We start from the raw sequence: 10,996 nt of genomic DNA, 5'->3' as shown, positions 1-10,996 counted from the left end.
CAGGGGGAGGGAAGCAACTGGTCTACCACCATGCTAGCGCTGCTGCAGTGCTTCTCTACCCCATGAACAGGCCTCGCCCTACCCCTCACATGGAGCATCCTGCTCCCGCCACTCCCCCATCCCCACGCGGCACCTTCTTTCTAGCTCCGATGCATCACTTCCTCCGCTACTGTGTGGGACTAAAAATAAAGTTCAATCAATTCCAACTTTGCGAGATCTTTTTTTTCCCTGCAAGAAGTTGAAATTAATTGATTTAGTTTTTTTTTTTTTTTGCACACAGTGGCGGAGGCCTAAAGCAAAAAGGATTTATAAAACCCAGCTTAAAAAGCCACTTGCCCAGGGATGCAGGTTGTTCATAGACAGGACTGAAGGCCTAGGACTGGGGCAATGGCGCACGTGCCCACAGAGAGGGCTCTGCGTGCCACCTGTGGCACACATGCCATAGGTTTGCCACCACGGAACTAGACATACCCAATTCCAGCAGCTGTTCTTTATGTTTTTGTCTTCAGTCCCATGATCATCTTTGTTGCTCTTCTCTGCACTCTTTCTAGAGTCTCTTTTTACATCGTGATGACCAAAACTGGATGCAGTATTCCAAGTGTGGCCTTACTAAGGCATTATAAAGTAGTATTAACACTTCATGTGATCTTTATTCTATCGCTATGCAGCCTAGAACTGTGTTGGCATTTTTGGCAGCTGCAGCATACTGCTGGCTCATATTTAAGTCTTGAATCGAACTCCCACCCAAAATTGAGACCAGAGTAGTATTATGTCATTTCAGGTCTGTACATTCAATTCTCTTGTTTTTAGCAGTGAAAGAAAACAGTACCACACAGAGCATACTTAACTATTTTCAATAAGCAACAAAGTATTGCCATGAATTGCAAACACCAGTCTGGAGTACTTAGTTCAGAGTTTCAATCAGCTAGAATCAAGGTCTGTTCAAAGAAGGTTTCAGAAGAAGGAGAAACATTGTTTTGTTTTGACACCTTCCTCCACTGCAATATTGCCCTGAAAATGTCAGTTTGGGGATATATTGCTACATGGCTGAAGAGAAGGTTTTAGATGCCTTGGGGAAACTGCAGTATGCTAGTTTGGGCAAGTCTTAAGTTTATTTATTCATTGCATAAGAACATGCCAAAGGGGGAGGCAGGAAAAATGGCAGGTCCTGAGAAATGGAAGTGCAGGAATTATTTTCTCTTAACAGCTGGCTAATCGAGGTGCTGTATAGTTCTGCATTTTTCCTTGGAGTTCTGAATGTGTCCATAATCCTGTTCCCCTCTACTTCCCCCTTCATTATCTGGTAGCTGTGATTGACAAGTACTAATTGCACCTACGGCAGCAAAGAGAAGGAGAGGGCACCCTTTCTCCGTTTCTTCATTACTCTGCTGTCTCCCTGGAACATGTAAGAACGCCTTGGTGCATGGCAATAAGGTTTTCCCCTGCTATTTTCCTTGTGACCCTCAGAATCAGGTAAGCAGGTGCAGCTGTCATCATTCTTTAGCTTGGATTGTAACAAGATTCAGTAAAGAATGATGAGAGAAATGATTTCAATTTGGAATACACATGTGTGTTACCAGTGTGCCAAGTTAAGTAGTTAAATTGCTTTGGAAATTGGAAGATGTCAAAATTTCCTATTTGTGTGACAGTAGTAAGTAAATATGTTAGAACATTCTAACGCAATGATGGGTTTCCAAACTTGTGCCAAAAATACCATTTCTACTTCTTAATATAGCTTGGAGGCATCCCCACGTCACCGCAAAGGCTTCCTGGGAATTCAAATGCAGCACGATGAGGCTCCTTCATTATCTGTACTCCCCAAGACTCATACCAACAAAGGTAAACATATGGCATCCATTTGAGCTATTAAGTAACATAATGTATTTTTCCTAATATTTACACTAAAGATATTTTTATGTTTTACCAGTAAACAAAAGGCAACAGTAAAGCAGCTCCTTATACAGTATAATAATTCAGTAGTTGTTAAAATACATTCTTAGGAAATATGCACACTATCTTATGCCCATTTTAAAAAGAACATCTTGTACTACAACACAATGTATCATCTTGGTGATTTTAAAATATGAGCAATACATACTTTGAAGTATACAGATGTGAAATAAACACGTCATTATTATAGGCTTAAGCAACAAAATATCAATGAGGTGTGGCTCTAGTACAAATTTTGCTTCAGGTTCACTTTGTACCTTTATCCACCCCCATTAATTATATAACAAGGACAGCCCCACACAGTGGTTAATTTTCCTTTCATTTTATCATGGCTTCTATTTAACGCCCTTGCAAATAAACTGCTTTGGGATAAACAGCAGCTTCTGCTTGTCTCTTCTAAGCTTACTAGACATGGGCAGCTATAGTTTAAGGCAAGATTTCTAGAGTGGAGTTGTTTGAAGAATGTCACTTTATGGATATATAGACATATTTTTCCGCTGGTTGGAATGAAAGAACTAATGATAGAAAAGGACTGTGACTTAAGAAAAGTCAAAATATGGAAACAGGTTTCCAGAAGCACCTCTGTGCAATATAGACTTGCCATTTACGCCAGAGATAAGCAACAGTAATTCAAGAGACATGCCCTTCGCTGTACTTTTATAGACTCAAGAACTCCAGCAGTTTTTGCTACCAAAACATAGTTATAAAATGGTGGCTGTCCCAGCAGCCTTTGGCATTTTTAATTTGAATAATTCCCCAAAGAAGTATTAAGCCTTTAGCAGGTGTAATACAACTATTGGCAGTAAAACAAAACCAGAAACCCATATGGAACAAATAGTGATGTCAATGCCTAATCTATCTTCTGTCTGTTGTCATGGTTTTGATAGATGAGACCAGTAGAAATAAGAACTCTGAGGCAACTGCTTTCCTCAAAGAATAGTTTTAATGGCTACATAATATCTGCACGAACAAAGGTGAAACCAAGACTTAAAGTTCCCTCCCCCCAAGGTTACAATGTAACAAGTTGAACTTTCCACCCGTTATATGTCATAAATCACAATTCCCAATTAACTACTTTGGCGGGCTTTCTAACGGAAGCTCCAGCCCGCCAAAACTTAGGTAGCTTGACCTTGGTTCCCACAAGAAAGTATGACTAAACTAAAAGAACACATCTCCCCCCCTCCCCTTGCTGTAGCAACCGAAAATGAAGTAAAGATGGCTGTGGCCAGAATTGTTTGAAGGTTGACAGTTGGATCCTCTAAAGAAGAGAGAAATCCTGTAGGTAAAAAAGGAGCTAGAGTCAGGAATGTTTATCATAAAATTTACGTATTAATCTGTCAGCTTTTATATCAGTACTTTTTCCCTGGTGGTCTCTGATAGTGGGTAACCGTTCCACTGCACTAGATACTGTAACTTTCCCTTGTACAACCTTGAATCAAGGATTCATTTTATTTCATAATGAGTTTCCCCCTCCATGACAAGAGGACCAGATGCCTGCTTGGGAAGAGGTCTCAGTGAGGACCCTCTGTAGTAACAGGCTGCGGTGGAACACAGGGTGAACTTTCCCTAAAAGGTGAGGGAGCTTTAATTCCACAGTAACTGGATTTATAATCCGCACTATGGGGAAAGGTCCAAGGAATTTTGGTCCCAACTTTTTACTAGGAAGCTTGAGTCTTAGATATTTTGTGGAGAGGTAAACTTTTTCACCCATACAAAATTGTCTTTGGGGAACCCTCCTCTTGTCTGCTTGCTCTTTGTAAATTTTTGAGGCTTTTGTTAGAGCCGCTTTCGCATTGTCCCAAACAGTTTTCCAAGAAGTCACCCATTAATCTAAAATTTGAGAAGCAGGAGGGTCCTGAGGGAGTTCAGGCATGGGAATGAATGCCCTACCAGTAGCTATTTTAAAAGGAGTGAGTCCAGTGCTGCTATATACTGTGTTATTGTAAGCCACCTCAGCAAAGGAGATCAGCCCATGTTGTTTGTTGGTAGTCCATATAACACCTAATATATTGTTCTACCATAGAGTTAGCTTTTTCAGCAATCCCATTAGTAGATGGATGAAAAGCCGATGACAAACCCTGCGTGGACCCGTTAAGTTTCAGAAAGTCTCTCTAGAACTTGGCAGTGAATTGCACCCCCTTATCGGAAGTAATCCGCATTGGAGATCCATAGATATGTTTGAGAAACATTCTTGCCAGCTTCTTTGCAGAGGGAAGACTGTTGAAGTGTACTTGTTTAGTAAAAAGCTCAATCACAGTCCATATTACCGTATTTTCCCTACTTTCCGGTAATTCCACAATAAAATCCATTGCAATTTCTTCCCAGGGTTGGGAAGGGTTAGCAACTCACTGCAATGATCCAGGGGGCTTACCTGACGTTTTTTCATTTTGCACAATTTGCACAGCTTTTCACATAATTCTCAACATCTTTCTTTAGTCCTGGCCACCAAAATTGCCATCAAATTAAATGTAAGGTTTTTACGTAGCCACAGTGACCTGCTTGCTTGCTATTGTGGCTGCATTGGAGGGCCTAAACTCTGAGGGTTTCTTTTTTTAAAAAAAAATATATATTTTATTGGTTTTATAGTTTTAACAAAAAGTATTTAAGACACACCGTGGTATTTGAGTAAACAAAGATTCCAACATAAAATCACACAAAAACAGCTCAACTTAATACATTCGCTATCATCTCTCTATTTCCCTCAAATAACATAATAAATTTAATATATTTCATTTCTATCATAAATTTATATTACTACTAAACCTGTTTTTAAAACTTTATCAATTTTAATTACCATAATCAGATAATGTTTTACATCAACATATTATCACTTCAAATATCTCTTCCAAATATATTCAAGCTCTTAATCTCTCTCATCCCTCTTTTTATCACCAATCTTATTTATTTCTTTTTCCAATAATAACTAGCTTAGTTTTTTTTAAAAGACAATATTAAACCTTGCTTCATTTCAATTCATTACACCAACTTCGAATTCCATTCAATTAATTATCACATCTTATCAAATCATATTATTATACACAAAAAATTCTTAATTAATTAAACATTACACATGTATATAGTTATAGTTTTCTTACTTCTAAGTCTAAATCATTATCCTTAACCTTTCCGCATGTAAATCCATTTTTGTTGCTTGTAATAATCTTTAACTTAATTCATTTCCAATCATTAAACAAACCAAATTCCATCCAATTAATTATCATACCATATCAAAACATATTATTATACACAAAAATCTCCTAATTAATTAAACATTTCAAAATTCCAGTCTAAGAAACTCAATATTTTTTCATTTTCAGTACATAATTTCCCTCTAAATCAATCTATTATTCCAAGGAGTGCATTCTTAGTCTCTATAAAGCCAAGTTTCTTTTTTCACTCCACATTTAATTTTCATATTTCCATACCAAACAAATTTCCATAAAACAAAAAAAATCATCAAACTAAACACACATGAATATAATTGTAAATTCTTACTTCTAAGTCTAAATCATTATTCTTAAAAGAATCCATAGATTTCTCTTGATTTTATGGGGGTGGAAGCCATTGCCCAGGACACCTCCAAAGGAGGGTGCCTGCTCAAAGAGGCCTGGCTCTCAGACGCAGGCTCGATTAACTGACACACAGAATTGCACCTGGCATACCAGGCATTAAAAATACATGAGGAACAAGCCAGGATGCGGACGGCACTTGCAAGGAGGAGGACTAAGGAAAGTAATAGCCTTATGGAGAGAGGACGGGATCCACGATGAGCTGCTGGAGCCAGGGGGGAGGAAGAACGGCGACCAGAGAAAAACAACATGGTTTGCAAAAAGGAGAAGGAGAAGAGAGATGAGCAACTGCCAATCTGGTGTGGCCGGTGGGAAAGCAATCCCAAGAACACTCCCAGGGGAATACCGATGTACCAGATGAGGACAAGGCAGCAAAGGGCAAGAGCATCGCAGAACATATGTGTGTTTGCAGACAGGGGACGACCGGCTGAGTATGGACGAGAGAGACCTGGGGGTGAGCCAGCAGCCGTGTCGGTCGATCGGGTGCAGATGGGATACACCTGCACACTGGAGTGTAGATGGCAGAGTAGAACCAAGAGCAGGGTGACAGCCAGTCCAGCCGAATGAGTGCAGACGGGATGGAGGAACAGGATAAGTCTGAGCACACTCATAGCCATACAGGAAGGAAAGTTGGAGGAAACAGGGCTGGCAAGGATAGGCAGCGAAGGGCCAGAGCCACAGGTAGATGAACGCGACAAAAAAGAGGAGGGTGATAAAAAGGCAATGACGATGCCGGACCCGGACGGGCAGCTCCGAATGATCACGAGGGGGCAGTTGGGAGACACATCAATGGTAGCGGCATTAGGAAAGATAGGGTTGGGAAGGATGGGAGGGAGTCTGGGAGTGAGTCAGCAGGCAACCCAGCTGACTGAAGGCAGATGAGGTGGAGGAACAGGATGCAGCTGCATGGACGCACATCCTGACATAAAGGGAAATTGGGAGAAATAGGGCCAACAGGGATAGATGGTGGAAGGTCAGACAAATGGGTGGATCAACACAAACAGGAGGGGAGCGGCAATGGAAAGGCATCAATGATGCCGGACCCGGCCATACGGCCCAAAATGCTTACGGGGAGAGGGGTGGAGGGCACATTGATGGTAATGGCACCAGGAAGGATAAGACTGATGAGGGGAGGGAGTGAATCTGAGGGCGAGTCAGCAGGTAGGCGGATGAGGCGGAGGGACAGGATGCATCCGTGCATGCTCACATCCAGGCCCAAAGAAAGACCAGAGGAAATAGGGCCCAGAGAGACAGATAGTGGAAGGCAAGAACAGCGGGTGGATCAACGGGGTAAGAAAGAGACGGGGAAGCAGTGTAGGGGCACTGATAGTGCCGGATTTGAGCGCCCAGCCCAGAATGACCATGGGGAGACAGTTGGCAGATCCATCTACGGCAACAGCGTTAGGAAGGATAGGGTCGGCAAGGATGAGAGGGAGTGAATTCAGGAGCGAGCCGGCAGGTAGCCCAGATGATTGTAGACAGACAGGATGGAGGAGCAAGGCAGGGCTGTGTGCGCACACACCCGGATGTGAAGGGAAACTGGAGGAAACAGTGGCAGACAGGAGCAACAGGTAGACAAATGGGATGGAAAAGAGGAGAACAGCATTGGAATGGCATCTGTGCCACCGGATCTGGACATGCGGCCCAAAATGAGTACGGGGGAGCGGCTAGAAGGCATACTAATGACAACAACGTCAGGAAGGAGAAGATTGACAAGGATGGGAGGGGAAAAGGTGGTGGAATTGGAGTGCAAAAAAGGGCAGGCAGGACAATTAAGGCAATTACGGTCAGTCAGGATGAAAGGCCCTATCACACAGTCAATTAGTAAGCAACTAGGTTAGCAAGGCTTATAAGAGAACTTTCCACCCCCAACACTTCACTCTGAAGACGCTGACAGTGGATCAGCGAAAGCTAAGCTTGTTTTAATATTGTAAATAGTTATTTGTATTGTTTTAAACTTTTTCGCAATAAACAGCTGATTTATCTCCCTCCCGGAGTTCGAGGATTGTATACTATTGAACAGATATGCCTTACAGCCACAATTGAGTCCAAACGTTTTTTTGCTGTGAACAATTTAATTAGAACAAGAGCCAGAAAGTAACTGCTCTTCTTACAGGAAAATGTAAACAGAGTTTGTCTTAATCGGGATTTAATTGAGGAAAAGGTTGTCTTGAATGAGCAAGATAGGCTGAAAAGTTGAGAGAAATAAATGAAATATGGTCGAATCAATGCAATTCCAAACTATGGTTTGTTCGATTGTTTACAATATTCTTTTCTGAAGTGTATGATAAAAGAAAGAATTCAGTAAGCATACTTCAAATATGTTTTAGGTTGTTTTCTAAAAATCTATGCTATCCAATAGAGAAATGGTGATACTATACTATATCTCATGTATAGTAGGCAAAAAATAAGATTCCACTTTCCCCATCATGAATAATAAAGGGGGCAGGGCTCCCAAGGGTGAACAAGTAATAAAATAATTGTTTAAGCTGCCTAGAGTAGCCCCATGGCTAGATGGGCAGCAAATAAATTTAACAAATAAATAAAGACATTAAGTTTACAGAAAGGGAAATTATGTTTATCTAGGTGTTCCAAAAAGAAATAGAATACTCTGAGAGGGCAGAGGAGATCTGTGAATTAAACAACTTTTATGTACTATTATCTAATTTTGCAAAGATGTTCAGATATCAAAGAACTAATGGTCCACAGGCTTTACATTACAAGCATGCAACTAACATAGTTAACTTCTTGGATTCTTATTTTCTACGTGTAATAATTTTTCAAAAGTTCACTTTTACAGTATTTGTCAACTGCAGCGAGTTGCTTTGGAACGCAGCAATAGATGAAAATCTAAATAATTATATACATATGAAATTTGTTGCAGATTCTTTTTTTCTTTCCTTGTAATATATTTTCACTTTTTTATGCAACAGTGGTCAATTTGGTTGTAAGGCATCACAGTCAAACTTGTATTCTTATTATTTGGCATTTTATTTATTCATTTTCTATTTCTCAGAAGAGTTATAGTATTACTGCCACTTTGTTTGACAGATACTTAGTATTTCAGTCATTACTACTTGGATTCCTTTATTTGTTCACTACAAGTAAAAACTTCCTGCTAATGCTTTCAGGTGAGTATGTGCAAAGGCTTCTCAAGGCATCCATGAAATTTTAGAACTCAGCAATACTATGATTCTTCAGCTGAACTTCAACATCAAGCATATGCTAGATGTTTAGTCTTTGAGATGTGTTAAGATAAAACATAATTTCCTTGGGGGAAGAGACCCAACTGCAAAAATCCAGACAACCATGAGATGGCAGCAAATTGCTAAGAAAATAAGGATGCTTGTTGGGGAGGGGAGGGAGTGATTGATTATTTTTTCAATGTTTGAATTAGAAGGCTATAGGCCGGGGGTGTCAAACTGCCGGCCCATAGGCCGGATGCGTCATGCCAAAACCACTCCTACCTCAGCTCCGGCAATGGGGGAAAAGTCGCAACATGTCATGTGACATTGCGAGTTTGACACCCCTACTGTAGATATAGGACAAATATATATTTTGTTAGAAAGCCAATGCCTGAAGGCAAACATAAAACAGCAGTATCACTGTATGACATAGTCTAAGAATAAAAAAAATATGAAGAAAGTCTGAAAAGAAATAAAGAAAAAGAGTGAAGTCAGAGATATATCCAATGACTTCTACACTCCACTGTAGGAAGAATTTATCTCAATATTAAATAAGCATCACACTTTAAGTTAAGCTTTCTCTCTGTAAACTGAACATTCAACTATATATTTGTTACTGCTCTTGAGAAATTTACCAGAGTTAAGAAAAAGATCAGCTGCAAATGCAAGTTTTGAGTTTAAGTTTACTTTTCTTCAGTTCCATTGAGGGCAATATTCTCTAGGGTTTAAAAATACCCCAAATTCTTATAAATTGAAATCCATTAGACATAGATAATTCCATAATAATATGGAATTATTACAATACAAACATTATGTTTTCTTTTAAATTATATAGTATTTATTAGCAGTTTTGATTAAGGTATATTTGACCACTTTCTGTCCTTGCAAAGATCTGAGGTTCTAATATAGATATGATGAAAACATAAATATAAAAATGAAGAGTACCTGTAACACTCTTCTATGTATTTGCAATATTCTTCTATAATGCAGGTGGGGGCAAGGAAGCCAGCTGAACTATGTCATTTGTATTTCTAAAACAGAGGAAATATATTGCCCAAACAAAATAAGACAAGATACAAATTTATTTCTTAGCCTGTATACATATTTTATTTTAAGCACTAAGCACTAAGAGTAATTTATAAATGTGTCAAATAGAATAGAGGGATTTCAAAGATTACTTCCTATTGTGAGTTTCAGGAAAGTAGATGTGAATATGGATATAAATATTGCACAAATAATCAATTCAAAGGCATAACCCAATCCAGTAATGGTACTCTTTTATATATATGAGAAAATCTGTAAGCACAATTTTTCAATTAAATATTTTTCCTTTTTCCTTTCCTTTTTTCTTACTAGTATTTCCTTTAGTACAGCAGTTCTCAACCTGTGGGTTGCGACCCCTTTTGGGGTCGAACAACCGTTTCACAGGGGTCACCTAAGACCATTGGAAAACACATATTTCCGATGGTATTAGGAACCGAGACACCTCTCCGCATCTATCTCCGCATGGCCTCCTCCACCACTTGCAGAAAGAGAGACAGAGAGGCACTTTCACTTCCCTTCTCTCTCTCTCTCTCTCAGGCGGACTAACCTCCTGCAGGGCTCCTGATTGGCCCTGCGCCCGGGTGCCCCACCCCCTGGGAGAAGCACGGCCAGGGCCTCATGGCTTGGAGCCGCCCGGAGAAGCCCTCGGATCCCTGCTGGGAGCGGCCCACTGAAGGCTCCGCTGAGCGGGCCAGCCCTCCTGCAAGCCGCAGCCCAAGGGAGACCAGCCCCTGCAATCCCCACCCAGCCCAACCATTGGACCTGCTGGCCGGGAAGGTGCGCCGGAATCCAGGCTGCTGGGAAGGAAGAAGGAGATGCAGCAAAGGTAGGAGAGGAGAGCCACCTCCTGGGGCCCAGCACTGGCAGTGGCTTTCTTGCCCTCCCCTTCCTCCTCCCCTTCTTCCTCTTACTGCCCCCAAGGTGGCTCGGGCGGGCACCGGGGCAAGAGGGAGTGCCTGGGGGGAGCAGCTGGGCTGGATGAGAGGCTGGCAGGGGCCGTGCAGCACCAGTCCCCACTGCAGCTCCATTGGATGGGCAAAGGGCGAGACCGGGCAGCACGGAGTTCCGGCTAGGGCGACTGCTTCCTCACCCTCCTCCTCTCCTTCCTCCTGCTGCCCCCCCAGGTGGCTCGGGTGGGCGCTGCCTCCACTGCGGCTCCATAGATGGGCAGAGGGTGAGGTCGGGCAGCGTGGAGTCCCAGCGGGGGCAGCAGCCGGGCCGGGGGTGGCAGGGACCCCAACAATGCTG

The sequence above is a fragment of the Crotalus tigris genome, unplaced genomic scaffold, assembly GCF_016545835.1.
Source record: "Crotalus tigris isolate CLP2741 ecotype Arizona unplaced genomic scaffold, ASM1654583v1 scf7180000017782.1332974, whole genome shotgun sequence".
Lineage (NCBI taxonomy): Eukaryota > Metazoa > Chordata > Lepidosauria > Squamata > Viperidae > Crotalus > Crotalus tigris.
The sequence above is the reverse complement of the archived record's forward strand: the minus strand, read 5'-3'. Positions refer to the sequence as shown.